The sequence below is a fragment of the Hibiscus syriacus genome, unplaced genomic scaffold, assembly GCF_006381635.1.
Source record: "Hibiscus syriacus cultivar Baekdansim isolate YM2019G1 unplaced genomic scaffold, ASM638163v2 tig00110610_pilon, whole genome shotgun sequence".
NCBI classification, from domain to species: domain Eukaryota; kingdom Viridiplantae; phylum Streptophyta; class Magnoliopsida; order Malvales; family Malvaceae; genus Hibiscus; species Hibiscus syriacus.
In genome coordinates this window covers 6,908,380-6,925,373 of record NW_024062800.1, presented here as the reverse complement: position 1 = coordinate 6,925,373, position 16,994 = coordinate 6,908,380, and the positions used below count along the sequence as shown (strand labels likewise).

The 16,994-nt window shown below is 30.8% G+C and overlaps 1 long non-coding RNA gene across 1 annotated transcript; it reads right to left on the bottom strand.

Moving 5' to 3' along the window:
* Positions 1 to 4,417: 4,417 nt before the first annotated feature.
* On the bottom strand, positions 4,418 to 16,823 carry LOC120135560. The gene is made up of 4 exons (XR_005517264.1): positions 16,811 to 16,823; positions 6,134 to 6,136; positions 4,648 to 4,840; positions 4,418 to 4,516 (listed from the first exon to the last, which is right to left on the bottom strand). It is a non-coding gene; the product is annotated as an uncharacterized LOC120135560 (long non-coding RNA).
* Positions 16,824 to 16,994: the final 171 nt, after the last annotated feature.

The window sequence follows — 16,994 nt, the reverse complement described above, 5'->3', positions numbered from 1 at the left end:
GATTTTCCCAATTCGCGTTGCGATTTACTTATTCGCATTGCGAATTGGGAAAATCTCAACGATACTGTAGACCATCGCAACGCGATTTTCAACTATCGCAACGCGAAATGCAACGCGAATTTGCGATAATGGAGATCGCGTTGCGAATTAGCGATCGCATTGCGATTTTGTTGTTTATTTTGGCAAATCCGGAAAAAATTGATTAAAATCGTATATTATATGGGATTTTTGGTCACTGAGGTTATTTTCTCTTATTTTAATTGTAATGGGTAAACTGATTTACTTTCCATTTTTGTTTGATTACAATATACAGAATATTAAATGCGTTTATACATGGCTTTGTGTACTTTACGTATATATGGTATATTTATATATGTTAAATGTGTCCCATAATTGGATTTTATATTTTATGATAGATGGTGATCTGTACATATATGCATTATTCTAATTATGGTAATATGTAAATGTACATACTAAACACGTAAACATTTTTTTGTAGGTTTACATTAAATATGTAATTAGCAAATATGCCCAATTTCCATCCATTTTGGAAGTTAACATTTACACTCATTTCCTTTAATATATGTCCATTAAAAGTCTATTATCCATATTTATGTGAATATTTACTTCATTATGATATATATATCATTAATTGCATAATGCATATATATATATATATATACCGTATATATGTTTGTATTAATTGCATAGAATTAAAGTTTTCTTATATTGTTTTATATGTAAGTTGTTCCTTCTTGTATATATATTTGAAGTTGGATTCATAGATTTTGACATAAATACTACTCTCGATGTTTGTATTTTAGTTCATTTTAGTTCTAATTAATCTCGTATGATACCCTCATAAGCATTACTTTACTTAAATCGAAATAAATTGACTAAGGGTGATATTTGAACATTTTAAAATTATAAAAAGAAAATTTCTAATACATGAATATTTAATCCATTTTAATATATAGCATTAAGTATTAATACTAGAACTTATATTTTAAATATGAACTATTAAGTTCCTTAATTTTCATAATTTGACACTCTAAGTTAGAAAAGGCCTTAATTTATTAGTATAATTAAGATTAAATAAAATTTTACTTGATTACATAGTTTTTACAAATCTAAGGCACTGTTCACTTATTAAGGAATTAATAGTATATCTCCCGCGATCGTGCTTAGGGGGTGACTACTGGTAATTCCTTGAACAAGTCAACATCCTTTTCAAAACCACATCATGTTTTCTAAAAACGAGGCAATATTTAGTTATTAGGCACAATAGCTAATCTCCCGCATTTACGCTCGGGGGCGAATGCTATCGGTCTCGATAAACGAATACTCTTTTCAACTTTGCATCCTTAATGATTTTTAAATTAAATAAATATCGAACTCCAAAATTCTGATTTTAAATACAGGATAATCAACAGGGTACCAATTTTTGGGCTCTTGTGGGGGTGCTAATCCTTCCCCACGCGTAACCGACTCCCGAACCTAATTTCTGGATTTTCGTAGACCTTCAAACCCGGTATTTTGATAAAAACAAAAATGTTTTATTAAAAGCATCTGGTTTTTATGGTGTTCCAATCTCACCTTGAATGGTTGGTGGAAACTACTCACCTTTCGAAATGATTTTCAAAGAGAAAACCCCCGAGTCTGTATCGATCTTTTCCCGCTCCGGGCGAGAAACGGTTACGACAGCTTTATTAATACGGACAACTTTACATTATCAATGGCCTGTGCGAAATACTCAATGGTCTTTTTACGATTGGCTTCAATGGATGTTTGAGAACTACGCTGCTTTAAAACATGGGAAAATATTGGTCACTATTTGGGCAATTTGGTATGCGAGAAACAGGTTCTACCACGAGGGCAAGCAAATCAACAATCAGGAAGTTGTTACCTTTATCAAAACTCACTACAAGGAGTTTAAGGGGCTCAGTCATGACTTCACCTTCATTTTTCAGAGGAGCTGGTCCGGTGGAGACCTCCGTTGGAACCAAAGATCAAGGCAAACTCCGATACTCCTTGCATGCAATCAGGGAAAATCACTTGGTCGGGAGTTATTCTTCGTAATACCAAGGGCTTAGTTATGGGAGCGAGTCAAAGGAATTCTCACATTACATTAGTGTTTGCGGTGGAGGCAGTCGCGTCGGTCCATGCTATTCAACTAGCAGCGGAAATAGACCATGTCCGTTTTGAGATTTTAGTGGCCCGGGGTGAATATGAAAAATAGACCTCCAATAATAAGTATTGAAAATATTAAATAATAAGAGTAAGAAAAAATAAATAAATTTGTTTGTAAGTTATTTTTTATTACGTTTAATAAACTATCTAATAACCAATAATCAATTGGTCTAGTGGGATGAGGCACTAGATTCCTTAAGCAAGGTTAGGGTTCGAACCCTAGCGTTTGTGAATAGAACAAACTGGGTTGGGAGGATCTCCCTCACCTATGTAGTACCTTAATTTGGATTAGTCGGTCAATAGATCGGATACCAGTGATTAATTAAAAAAAAAAGCTATCTAATAAATATATCAAATTTTAAATAGAAAACATAAAAAAAAATTTAAACACCCATTACAGCAAAATTGAGTTTTAGCGGCGTTTTTAGGAGCCGCTAAAAGCATTTGTGGCGATAGGAAAAATGCCGCAAGAAGCGCGGACAATACCAACGCCGCTAAAGTTAGTGGCTTTTGAGAATAAAAAACGCCACAATAGGTCAAGATCTATAGCAGCGTTTTTGGAACAAACGCCGCAAAAGGTTATATTTATAGTGTCGTTTCTAGAACAAACGCCGCAAAAGGTCATATCTATAGCGGTGTTTTTGGAACAAATGCCGCAAAAGGTCAGATCTATAGCGGCGGTTTTGGAACAAACGCCGCCAAAGGTCATATCTATAGCGGCGTTTTTTATACAAACGCCGCTAATTACCTTTCTTTAGCTAAGATGATTTTGCATATTTCATTTTTTCTCTACATCACCTAAATTTAATAACATCTAGCTTTATCTAATTAACAACAACCATACATTTTAATAAAGACACAAGTTATGTAGAAAAATACTTAACAATAAAATAAATTAAAATTTATAAATATTAAAAAAATGTATTGTAGTTTTACATTTTAGCTTAGGTAATTCACTCTCCCAAAGAGAAAGTATGCATTTGAAATAGAAGATTTGGCAACTATATCAACATACTATATAAAATTAGTTATGAATGATTCCTATACACAGCTGAAGAGCTAAACAATCATGCTTTCAGAAAACACTTGAAGAAAAAGATCATGCATACTGGTAATAGATTACCAGGCGAGTACTCCAGTAGCACCAAGGAGCAAAAAAATTGATGAGCAAAATTGGATAGCTGCAAGAAAAACCATTCAAAACAAGTAAATAGAGGTATCACCAAGAGTGGCATTTAACAAAGAAAGCACCAAAGCTGGGAACATAACGTATAAATTAAGTGGTTTACAATCTTTGCATTCAACTTACTCATTTACAATTTTGTCAAAGTTATCACTATTCAGTGGTATGGAACCCTAAACAACTTCATCATCAACTTCCTTTTCATGCTAAATGACTTGTGGAACCGGTTCTGAACGATACTCAACACCCGTGAGCCTTAAATCTGGATCTATAGTAAACTTTCAAATTGTTTTTGTTATATTCAACCTGTTCTATTAGCAGAATGCACAAAATTAGTCATTTCATAGTTCACATGTTAAAATGCCACCAAGAAAATACACACAGACAACTTGAAGAACGGAGTAAGAGTACAAATATTGACAGGAAAATATTAACCCATGCAATTATTGTAATTCAGAATTCCTTCCCTGCATGTACCATAACCCATGCAATTATTGTAAGAATAATGCTTCAATGATAGAAAAACCCAAGGGTTGAAACAGATTATCGGAATCAACCATAGAAATGTCCTAGCAAGTGAAACTACTCGTAGGTTAAGAATGTCAAATAAATACTTCAAGAGTTAAAAACCCTCCACCTAGAAATTTTCAGAATTCATTCTCCTAAAACGAGTTACATACGAACATAATACAAGTTCATGGAAATATACGAATATTGTGAATGAAATGAATCAATGTTCATATGTCAAAAGTAAAAACTGACCAAAAAAAAGCTAAATTGCAGCAAACTTAATCTAAGTAGCGGAGACTGGGATAAAGAAAAAAAACCTTTTTTTTTTCATTCGACAATTTAGTTGACCTCTTGTAACCGAAGAGTTAACCTCATCGCTCGGCTCAGCTTCAGTCCAATCAAGAGGAGAGATCCATCATAAAAAAGGTGAATGTTAAAGATAAATCAGCATATGTATGTCATGAGGCATCAAATGAATTTCAATTTCAGCGATAGCAGAAAACAAACAACTGAAGTCAAGAATCGAAAGACTTACTCAACGGCTAAAGCTAATTGCTTGATAACAGATGTTGGAGGAAAGTTATTGGTGTCCACGGTATTTAAAATGTCTACAGAGGGAATTGCTTCTAAAGCCTGTAGGACAACAATCTCATTAAGAAATCCCTTCATTTGAATTTTATTAGAACAGAAAATAGACATTTTAATTCTCATTACAACAACTCTCACTTGCAGGTGAGCAAAAATAAATATAATCATAAATGTACCTTTGATTCCATATCGTTCTTTACTTTTAGAAAGTATAAGTTTTCATCATAGAATGCAACAGCCGTGGTTGAATTTTCAACTTTCTCTGAATCTTCAACTCCTTTTCTCCCTAACCGTATATTCTTGAATCTTTCCTGCCATTCTTGCTTGGTCCCCAAAATTGCAGGCATCCACTTTGAATGCTTTACCATACTAAGTACTCGACAGAATGTTGAAGCCTAGTTTGGTAGCTAGAAAAGTGACGGGAAACTAAATAGTATACAAATTGCAAATCCTCCAATTCGAGTCCAAGCAAACTAAGCTAAACTCTACGACTTTTTTACTCAAATAAATCAAACATACTTCTAAACTTTACTTCATTTTCTCAGCAGCCAAAAACGGTTCCAAGAATCGTCTAAAGATAAAAATAATAATAACGAAAACAGTCTAATCCTACATTTTAGCTTAAAAAGAAAGCCACATTTCAGTTCCAAAGTTCAACAAAAAATTACCTTAGAATCGTCTTCTCTCTTCGGAGATTCATTTTTGAATTCATTCGGATATGATAATTCACAATCTTCACCAAACGAACAGCAACCAAACAAGATAAAAAAAATCTCCCTCACTAATATCTAATAACAATATCATAAAGACCGGAAAATGATAAAAGGAATCTAAAAATAGCAAAGCAGAAAAATAATAACAATAAAAATTTGCAATAGATATTTAAAACCAAAAATATAGAGTTCAAATTTACCTAGATAGGATTTCAAATCAGTAAGAACTCTCTCGGCTTTGGCAGTTGCGGAGTGGAGAGCATTTAGCGGCATTTGTCTAAAAACGCCACAATATATGTACCCTATTGCGGCGTTTGTTTACAAACGCCACTAAAGTACTGATATTTAGCGACGTTTGTCAAATAAACGCCACTAAAGTACTGATATTTAGTGGTGTTTGTCAAATAAATGCCACTAAAGTACGAGTTTTAGCAGCGTTTGTTGAGAAACGCCGTTAATGTTACAATTTAGTGGCGTTTTGGATATAAACGCCACAATATGTACAAATTAAGTGACGTTTTCTTTGAAAACACCACGACAAACGCCGCTATATACCTGTTTTGCTGTAGTGACCCAACTACTCACACAAAATAAACATGACACTCTTTATCTAATTTGTCAAAAAACTAATAAAAATATAATTAAATGAAAAGTGAAAAATATTATAAAAATATCAGATTAACATCGGCGTTGATGTTTTAATGATGGATTATCAACAAATTAAAATGTAACAGTATACTTTTTAAAAAATAATAATTAAATGACCAAAATAAAAAAATAAAATAATAAGTTAATGGAGATTCTCGCTCTATTATTCTGAAGCTATCCTTTTCGGCTTTGAATCGGAATGAAATCAGTGCTTGGATATCGGAAGGACAAGGATATTTAGCCTTCCTTCAGACACGCGAGTTCCAAGAGAAGGTAATCAAGCGGCGCATCTACTAGTAACTGACTCGACGCTCAGAAACGAAGACGTTACATAGATCCTCCATAGATGTTGCTTCGAAAGTTCTTTGTGTAACTGCAGAAAGGCTCAACATTTTTTTCTTCGTGCTTTCTTTATTGTTCGGTCATCACATTTCATCTGGAAAAGAAAGGAAAGGTCGGCAAGTGGGTTCCTGTAACCTTCTTTTATTTTTAATGTTTCAGTTTTATTTACTTAGGAGTTTTAACTTTGCTATCGTTTTTTTAACAGATTCTCTCTATTTACTAGACTATGTTATGTTGGTTTTCACATGCCTTAGCTAGCATGCATTTTGAATAACTTTTGCCCCGACGTTTCAAGTTAAAAAAAATTTATCTTTAAATAAAATAAAAAATACATCTTAGGCTCATGTAATTAAAAAAATAATGTGATTATTATTATTTTTCTCTCTTAATGTGACATTCCAACTCAAGAAAAAAAAATTCAATGCGACTTATTGATCAACGTTTTTCGTCGTTAACCCTTATAATGTTGACTTGACAATTTACAATACTGACGTGACAGTCTATGGTGCTGACATGATAGTCCATAATAGATGATGACATAATGGTTGACATGACATGAGATAAATTATTTTTTTTGTTTTTGTTATAGGGCCAAAATGAATATATATAATAAATTATAAAATAATTATTTATAAATTTTAAATTTTTAATAAATATATATATATATATATTCAATTTTTATTTCTTTAAAAATACACAAGCATAGTTACACTAATATAATTATATGTTTGTTTTTATATACTAAAATATTAAGAAATGTACATACTTACACCATTATAAGTATGTGTTAATTGTTATTTTTTTATGCACGCTGCATGTATGAGTTGTACAACAAAATATCATATCAAATTATTTGAAAAAAATTAATAGAAAACATAAAAATATAACAAGGATAACATTTTATAAAATTTAATCCTAAAAACTAAACGTGTATATATATATATATATATATATATATATAATAAGACTTAAAATAAAATTTATTATATGTATATTATTATTTTTTATAATAGATATTAAACAAATTAAAACCATACTAAAAAATGAAATAAATAAAATAGATTTATAAAAGAATAATCATTTTGAAATACTTTTATTATTTCAGGGACATTCTTGTCTTAAAGAAAGATAATTGTTTAATAGCTATAAAAAAACAAGGAGAATGGCATTCCCTGAAATTCAATAAAAAAAACTATTGTAGGCAATACTTTATTATTCTACGGATGAAATGTTTTTAACTAAACGTGGTATGTGATTTTTGAAAAGATTATTTCTATTAGTAATTATGTTTTTCTTAATCCACCCGTTAGGATTTATTGTATAATATATATTATTATATATAGTAATAAATAAATAAAATAAAATAAATCAAAAAAGAAAATAAAAGAAAATGTTTGAGCTCCCTTCATTCCAAGTTCAAATAGAATTGCTTTAATGCTAAAAAAAAAGTTAAGTATAGAACCGATTCTCAAATTCACTAGAATTTGTAGAATTATCCTTATATTATATCTATAATTTAATAACGGTTGATTATCGATTACCTGTTTATTAAAATTCATAACAATAATAACTAATCGTTATTTTAATAATTTAATTGATTAAAATTATTTAATTTTAACGATTGAATTAATTAATCTATTAAATACAACAATTGATATTGATTAAACGGTTAGAGTTCAAACAACGAACCATAATAAAAAAAATTGATTCGATATTAATTCGGTGCGGGGTATAATCTCACTAACGGCGACCGCTGGGTAAAAAAGTTGATTTAAGAAATGTTAGGTACCGCCAAATGGTCAGGCAATGCTCGATTTGATTGCAACTTGGGATTTACTGCCTCTTGAAATTGAGCCCCAAAGAATTTAGGGATTAGAGATTTTAAATTTTTCGGTAGTTTAAAATTTTAGGATTTTTATAGAAAATAATTATTTTAGATTTTTTAGACAAAATTTAAAAATATATTATATATTTAGCATTGATTAAATAACATATATTTTAACTATGGTTAATGATGAAATACTTAAAATGATAATTTTGAAATGTTACACAGTTAATTGATAAAAAAACTATACACCTAAAAAAAAAATTATAACTTAAAAATCTATTTTTTGATTAAGTCTATAATTATTGATTACTGTATATCGTTGCTTATCTGTGAAATAAATTTATTCACGCAATGACCGGCAGACACCTCTTGGAGGTTTTTTTTTTTAGTTGTAGTCGTGTTTATTTATTTATTTATTTGGTCTTTGGCCTACTATACAGTGTAAAAATGCAATAAATAAGCAAAGGGCTATATATTTGATATATATATAAATATTAACAATTAGCCGATGCTACATTGACCCTGACCTCACCTCACAAGTAACTGAGCAAGAAGCGATAACTTTTCTCATATCTTATTTGAATTAGAAGTTATGCTGTGATGTGGTTAAAATATGGTTAAAAAATAGCGTGATTAATTAAATAAGTGATCGTTTAAAATCGATATCGGAAATGTTATATGATTTCACCGGAAATATTATTTGAGTTGGTAATAATAATGGTAATAATATGTTATGTTGTCGTCCTATGTAAAATGCGCCAAAAAAATATTGACGATAACAATATCGGTTAATTATTGGAAACATTATCAAGCATAATAACATATTAGATAGTGCTTATGTAAAGTAATAGGTAGATTTTTTTTTAAAGTTGATGGGGCCTTAGAAATTCGTCGATAATAAAATAAGTTAATTACTTAATTTGTTATCAGTATTATCAACAAATTAGGAAATTCCTAAAATGTTACCAAAGTTTAAGCTGATGAAGCCTTAGGAATCCGACGATAACATAACCGGTTAATTACTGAATGAAGACCGAACCTATAATCAACTTAAAGTAATATGTTTCGCCATTACACTTCTTGTATGTGTATCGATACTTAAAGATTTACCAAGAGCGGTAGCTTCTGCTCTCATGAAGATCGAACCTAGAATCAACTTCGCCATTATGCTCATATTGCTAAAAAGAACCTGCTGAGTGAAGGGATTTGCACACAACCGCGAGCATTTTATGGGAAACCCCAAGTATGGATTTCCCCGAACATCTCTATTACAGGATTTTAGCGGAGTACTTGGGGTTTCCCATAAAATGCTCATGGTTGTGTGCAAATCCTATCATTCAGCAGGTTATCTTGAGCAGTATAGGCATAATGTCAAAGTTTATTCTAGGTTCGGTCTCCATGCAGAGCATTAACTAATGCTCTTGGTAAATTTTTAAGTGGCAGATTTTTTGTGTTCTACCTCGAGGATATAGGGTACTGCATGTGTAACACCATAACCCGTATCCGACCCGAATACGAGTCCGAGATGTCACATTAACTTTTAAAAATGATATTCTTACAAAATATCAAAACATTTTAACTCATTTTAGGAAAATATCACAATAATCTATGAAATTATGTTTCGTATAAAATTTTGAGTCAAAAACGTATTTATGAACACTAAAATACGGTATGAACAGTACCATAAACAGTGCAATGCTACAGTGCCAAATGTTAAAATTTTCCAGATTATCAGAGGGGAACCGATTCCCCTGCTATAGGGAACCGATACCCTGCTACAGTACTGCTACAGTACTTCCGTAAAATACATATAAATTTATAAAAATCTTAGTTTTCATCTGTATAAAATTTCCATTTATATATATATCTTTAAAACATTACAAAATTCAATCATATGATTTTACAAAACTGATTAAAACATATCATATTCAAATCTTTTATATTACATGCCAACTAAATTCTATATAACCAAATACATGTAATTCAACCATATTTCTGATATGATCTTTGGTAAGTATAACTTACCTGTCTTGTTCCTCTTTACTTCTCTTTTCGCTTTCCAAACCTACGTGTGAAACAATCACACGCTAAGTCGATGACTTAGTGAGGCATATAAAACATATAATATAACCATATACCATTTCATATAAACGAAAGACATGTATCTACAAATACTATCATATCATATACAAGCATATATCATTTCTGTAACATATACCACATACATATATATCCTTATCAACACGTTTAACATTTCACATTCATTATCATTAATCCATTTACCATAAGATCTTGTACTTACCATTTCTGTGTATCATATAACACATATATCTATCCTCACAGAGAAACACATATAATATCATATCATTCCTGTGAAATATTTCATATCACCAAAAACATATACATAACATTTATTATTTTTGTTATTATCTCTTTATTAGCCCATGGTACACTGGTAAGAACTGAAGGTATGTGAGTACATTGAGGTTGTGCACTAATGCTTTCACCACAGCTCGTATAAATTCCCACTAGGGGCACTGAATATTTATCCCGAAGGACCGCGTAGAAATGTCCTGAATGACCACGTAGAAATGTGCCGAATGACCACATATGACATATGTCCCGAAATACCACTCCTTAAGAACCATATACATAATACAATGAACCAAATAAGTGTACCGAAGTACCACATACATGTTCCACAGAATTACATATATGTCCCGAAGGACCACGTAGAATTTATCCCGAAGGACCGCGTAGACCCTCGACTCTTGGCATACCAACTATACCTCTAGATCTCATGACACATAACATGGGCATTATCTTTCATATTTATCACATATTCATATCGTCACATAGTTCACTTACACGTAGAACATTTTTATATAATTCATATTCATATGTCACATAGCTTATACTTTGTTCTTATGCCTTCTCATAGACATATATTCTTTCTCACGTAGTCACATAGGTCCACATCATATAACATATATACATCACATAACTCATCACATAGGCATGTATTCTTATATATTCACATAACTTGGATCGAATATACATGTCATTTCATTATCATTATTATTCTTATCATCCCCATTAATCCCTTTTACTTACCATATTCATATCAAATAACACACATATCACAACACCAAGGAACAAACATGTCATCATGTAATTTCTATAACATATTTCATATTCTTATATAATCTTATATATTATTTATATTGTTTCATATGACTTATCACAGTAACATATACTTATGCAAATCATGTAACATATATCATATCTTGTTAACACATATAAATCACATAATATTTTAGAAGTTACTTCTTACCATAGTAACTCCGTCACTGGCTCATCGCAAGCCAATGTTCGTTCGATAGCATAAATGCAATTAAATTGCACTCACCTTAGCCTTGCTTTGATTCGATCCTAATCCTTTGATTATTCCGGAACTTGTTTAAGCTCAATATCTACATAAATATAACATTTCAAAACAATTATCAGAAGCCTAAACCTTAAACTTGATGTTAATAACTTAAGCTAGTTTAACGAACCAAAATTCCATTTTTCATTTAGGGGGAATCGATACCCCCCCCCCCAGGGGGGAATCTATTCCTCCTGCACAATCTAGAATTTTCGTTCAAGCCCAGAAAATCAATGTTCATGCACGAAAATTCACTATATCAACTTATATTCTTCATATTTCATCCCCTTTCATATTCTTAACTCAAATATACTTACTTAAACTAATTTATATCCATTTATTTCATCTTAAACCTCAAAATTCTATTCTCCATATAAAAATCAATAATCATACCAAATTTTCCATGTTATCCAAACTTAATTCTAACACTTCTAACTTCTTATTCTCATAGATGACAAGTCAAATTCAACTTATCAACTCTATTTCAAGATTTCATTCAAGAACTCAAAATCTTTAATCTCTCATATACCTTTCATCTTGTTGTTTTATAACAAATTAAGCTTTCCTTAAGCTTAATTATCATCTAATGATCAAACCCCAACCTTTAATTCAACAAATAAGCAACTAATGAAGAAACTCACCTTTGCTTGTATGCTCCACGGTGGAGAAGAGAAGAAGATAAAGAAGATGAGAGAAAAATGAATTTCACGTGGGTTTCCCTTATCTTATAAGGGAAATAAAAAAATATATCTTGTCAAATGACTATTTTGCCCTTTAATTCTTTAGATAATTACTAAAAACTTTCAGGAAATATCCCCAAATAAATCATTGAACTATTCAATTATTTTATTTTGATCAACAAATTCTAAAATATTTCAATTTGGTCACTAACCCTGTGTTGAGGATATTACAACATGCATGATACTTATTGGTTTGGAAACGTGAACGGATCTCGTTACAATTATCCTTATATACAATGAAGAACAACTCTTTAAGAACTGAATACAAATATTCTATGTAATGTTCAATCATGCAGTCCTTACTTGGGAGGGGTTGAGTCCCTAAACCCTCAAAAGAAGTTTGTCTTACCAATTCCTGGCTTACCATTTGGATCCTACCCTCTGGGTTTTATTGGATATACAGTCAACATGATTACTAGCTTCCTGCATCATTTGGCATTCAGACATACTGTCAAGATTTGAAATTTATAATCAATTAAAAGTTCTTAAATACTTTAATCTAATTATCATTTCAACAACAATTACACAAATACATTGATACTTACTAGAAGTACGTATATCCACCAGTGGTTGCTTTCGATTTTCTTCAATGTTGATACTTTCGGGCTCTATTTCAAGGCCATCATCTTCACGAACAAGATTGAACTTTCTACCTATAATAGGTCCCAAATGCTTCTTTACTTTGAAAACCCCAAACTTAAAAACCTAACCCCTATTTCTAAATACTGTAATACTAAAAAAAATAGGGTTTCGACAATATACATTTCGTTTCGATTGCATCAACAAACAAATAGCTAGGCTTCCAAAAATGCCTTGCTACTACTATTTCACAACAACTAACTTTCCTCGATCTCTAAAACTACGATCGTCTTCTATCTATTTATATGGTTTAAGGTTTCCTCTGTAACCAAATATGTTATTTATATTGAATACCCTTACCGAAGTGTCGATACTTTTGTGTAAGGTATCAATACTTTTGAGACGTTTCGTTTTTGTGTAAACCGGTAGCGTTTTACCGATTTTATCATATTGAAACCAGTTTTGTCAATTTTCAACCTGTTATATTGTCATGTATCGATACATGTGTATGAGGTATCGATACTTTTTGCGTGCATCTAGTTTGGGAAGCATACTGGAGAAAAATTATCGATACACATACAAAAAAGTATCGATACTTTATGTGAACGTATTTTGTCATTAAACCGATATATTTTTACCGCTTATATTGTAAATATACCTATTACTTTAAATTAATCGGTTTCGAAGTTTTAAGAATCGATACTTTTCATACATGTATCGATACTTTATAGGCACAATTATTGAAACCGCTTTTGTCAATTTTCAATATGTTATATTATTTATATTTAATCGATACCATTACCCTTACCAAAGTGTCTATACTTTTTTGTAAGATATCGATATTTTCGAGACGTTTCATTTTTGTGTAAACCGGTAGCGCTTTACCAGTTTTGTCATATTGAAATCGGTTTTGTCAATTTTCAACCTGTTATATTGTCATGTATCGATACATGTGTCTGAGGTATCGATACTTTCTGCATGCATCTAGTTTGGGAAGCGTACTAGATAAGAAGTATCGATACACATACAAGAAGTATCTATACTTTATGTTAACGTATTTTGTCATTAAACCAGTATATTTTTTATATTTTCGATACGCATACAAGGTGTCGATATTTTCGATACGTTTTCATTTTTTTCTTTTAAAAGTATCGATAATATGATACATATAATGTAACTCCCCCAACCCGTATCCAACCTAGATCCGAGTCTGAGGTGTCACATTGACTTTTCAAACGTTATTCTTTACAAATTGATTAAAATGTAAATTCATAATTTAAGAAAATGAATACTTTACATTAATTAAAACATTTGGTTTTACAAATTCTATTAGAACATATCTAATACAAATTTTTTAGTACATGCCAACTACAAACAATAAAACAACATGCATAAACTTTAAAAATTCTATTTTGATCTAATCATCGTAAAGGGGATGATGCCCCGTCTTGCTCCTCTTAACTTCTTTTTGCGCTTTCTGGAACCTACCTGTGAAACACTCACACGCTAAGTCGAAGACTTAGTCAGGCATATAAAACTTATAATGGAAACTCTAATTCCTAAAAATGCATGAACATATCATACAACATTATCATACAAAACAATATAACATTTCATATAATCACATGCATACAAATATATAAATCTTATCTTGATCATCAATAACCTCATTTCATAATCAATATTACATTAATTTATGTCTTTTTGTTATCTATTCTTCTACTGAGACTTCTTAACAATCATATCATTCATTTAAACAAGTAATATATTCAACATTACATATAACCTATATTACATTTCACATAGCAAAGCAGATACATTACATATCATGTATTCATTTTTATTTCTTTATTAGCCTATGTACACATGTGAGAACTAAAGACATGTGAGTACTTATAGGTTGTGCACTAATGCTGTCACCACAGCTCGTATAATTCCCACTAGGGGAACTTAGACTTTGTCCCGAAGGACCGCGTAGAAATGTCCCGAAGGACCACATATAACACATATGTCTCAAAGGACCACTCCTTAAGAACCATATACATATTCCAATGGACCAAATAAGTGTACCAAAGTACCGCATATATTTTCCAAAGGATTATATATATGTCCCGAAGGACCACGTAGAACTCTCGACTCTTGGCATGCCAACTATACCTCTAGCTCTCAATTTACATAACATGGGCATTATCTTTTATGATAGTTCATTTCACTTGTTTCACATAACATTTTCACATGCACATGTAATAACTTAAATTATTTTGCATAACTCTTGTTACATATTCATATCACATAGACACATAGTTCATTTCACATGAACTCTTATGTTCCTATCGTATAACTTAAATAATCACATGAATTATTTATATTGATTCACATGATTTATTACACTAACATGTATTCACACATATCATATAGCATAGGTAATAACCAAAATATATATATATATATATATATATATATATATATATATATATCATGTCAAACATATGCTCATATTATTGCATTCATGCATTCTACTATAGGAAATAGACTTGTCACAAGTCTTATTTCCATTATACCGTATATATTAATTAGTATGCACTCACCTGGCCTCACTAGTCAATACCGATCTCTTATCTCTTCTCGATGACTATTACTTGTCAACTTGTTCGGACATTGCTCTCGATTGCTATCTACACAATCATACATTTATACATATCAGTATTCTACTTGGCATACTCTAATCTTTCATTTCTTAGACTAAAGGAAAGACAAATTTTATTTTCTATTTAAAGTAGATATCGATACACTCTATAGGGTATCGGTATATCCCTTAACCGATATATCGATACACTTCTTAGGTATCGATACCCAAATTACATTCAAAATTTTCCGTTTCAAGGGGGTATCGATACACTCCTGAAGGTAACGATACCCTTTGAATATATTCCTGAATTTTACTCTTGAGGTATCGGTACCTGTTGAATGGGTACCAATACCCGTTGCCTAGAAATCTCTTTTTAAGTCCGAAAATCACTTCATTTCAACTCAAATATTTTATATTTCATCGTCTTTCATATTCCTAATTCACATACACATAGTTAGACCCATTTATTCTCATTTATTACATCTTTAACCTCAAAATCCTATCATCTACATGGAATTCAAGAATCATACCAAATTTTCAATGTGTTCTAAATCCAATTGTAACACTTCATACTTCTTAATTCCAATGATGACAAGCCAAATTCATAATTAGAACTTCAAAAACCTTTTCATTCTAACAATTAATTTATATCCCCTTAATATAATTTCTTTTTCAATTCTCTCTTCTTGATGTTTAAAGCTTATATAAGCTTTCCTTAAGCTTATATAAGCTTTCCTTAAGCTTATATAACACCTAAAGAATCAAAACCAACTTATAAATCCAAGAATTAAACAGCTGAAATTAAACTCACCTTTAACTGAGGCTTACGGGGAGAAGAAAAGAGCTGAAGAAGAAAACTCTGGATACATTTCCCACGTTTTTATAACCCTTAAAAAGAGAGAATAAAAATATTCTCTTAGAAAAGACCATAATACCTTTATTACTTCCAAACTTTACTATTAAATCCAACATAAAAAATTCTCCAATTAAATCCCTAAACTTTTAACTTATTTCGAAATTGAACGCAAAGCTTTCAAAATTCACATTTTAGTCACTAGCCCTGATTTGGGATGTTACAAATCTCCCATCATTTTAAGAAAAATTGTCCTCGAATTTTCACTGCACATATTGATAAAAACATATCTTCTAATGTTCTCATGTTGCTTCCTTTACTTAATCTTTCCTGTTTACTTGTCTTCAACTTATTGTTCCCCACTTATAAATCATCACTCAATTCTTCATATACATCTAATCTTATAAATCCATATAATGTTATTCATAATATAAATAATAACTCCAATCTTTACTCCTGAATATCTTGAATTAATTTCTTTCATCATTCTCTAATTGCTTTGCAACATAGTCCAAACCTTTACTCATTTCTTAATCTTTGTCTGCATTATGATACACATAATCTCTTCATATAATTTTACATACTCTTCTTATTTCTAGTCAACCTTATAATCTATACTTCAATATAACCTTTATCATATTTGATAATTTAAATTCCATCATTTTCATTTAATTTCCTTATATATTTATTCCTTATGCTCACATTCTCCTTTCATATCACTTATACTTACTCCTGATTAACACTCTTTATCGTATTTTCATAAC